Source organism: Halyomorpha halys, unplaced genomic scaffold (assembly GCF_000696795.3).
Source record: "Halyomorpha halys isolate HHAL.00 unplaced genomic scaffold, Hhal_1.1 Scaffold529.1, whole genome shotgun sequence".
Lineage (NCBI taxonomy): Eukaryota > Metazoa > Arthropoda > Insecta > Hemiptera > Pentatomidae > Halyomorpha > Halyomorpha halys.
This window is the reverse complement of record NW_027116277.1, coordinates 253,742-255,036: the sequence shown is the minus strand read 5'-3', so window position 1 is coordinate 255,036 and position 1,295 is coordinate 253,742.

Below are 1,295 nucleotides of genomic sequence, written 5' to 3'. Positions count from 1 at the left end.
TTTCTTTTTATACGTATTTTTAGCTCCAAAAGATAAGAAAAAAAAAAAAAAAAATAGTTGCTCTATTGAATTTCACAGCACTTCAAACCTATTGGTACCTAAAGAACAGACAAAGCAGTTGGTTAACATCCTTTTACCTGACCGAAGTATTACGTTATAGTACTCATTTGACGCATAATTTATTCTTCTTTAATTTGTTTCATCCGAACATTTTCAATAGGATATAGCGTTTTCGTAATTCGTTACTTCATCAAAATAATTATGTACTTAACAACCTTTTGAGGATTACAAAAGATGAGTAGGTGTTAAGAAGTGTGAATTCACATATTGTAACTACAACTCAGATTTTAGCAAAATTAAAAAATATTTTCGAATTATCAATGGAGTTTTTAGGAATTACAGTTTACAAATTCTGTCTATTTTTGCAGAAGGATCCTACATTCCGAACATCCCACTCCATTATCCACCAATGTCATCGTGTGGTGGACGTTGTCTCGTCTTCTTTGGAGCGCGGAATATACTGCGCGGGAATCTTTTTCGATATAGAGCAGGCTTTTGATCGAGTATGGCACCCGGAACAGCTTTACAAACTTCGTAAATTCCTACCTCCTACATACATTCTCATCATCCGTTCCTTCCTAACTTATAGGTTATTCCAAGTAAACCACAATGGTTCCTATTCTTCCCTCTATTCTCAATCCGCTGGTGTTCCTCAAGGTAGTATCCTCGGTTCCATCCTCTACACCGTCTATACAGATAAAATCCCAACAAATCCTCACCACGTATGCCGATGACCCATGTGAGTTTACAGATAATAATAACCCTTTGATTGCATTCCAAAGTCTCCAGTCCCATATCACAGCCCTAAGAATGGTCCCGAAATTGGAGGATTAAAATAAATCCCATCAAATCACCTTTACCCTTCGTCGTAAACCTACCGATAGCCCTATAGTCACCTTTAACAATGTTGATTTTACCCCTGTCGAACAGATCCGCTACCTTGGACTACATTTGGACAAACGACCAACCTAGAATCCTCACACAAGACTGAAAAGACAACTGCACCTCGATTTTGAGCACTTTCTAGACAAACGGTCTTAGCTTCCAATTCATTACAAAAACTGATATACATGACTATAATAAGGCCAATCTGGACATATGGAGTTGAGCCTTGGGGCTCCACTAGACCTTCGAATTCCTCTCGTATCCAATCCTTCGTGAAATCCTCAATGCTGCTTACTTTGTCACAAATAAAATCATATATAAAGACATTAATGTTCCATATGTAACCAATC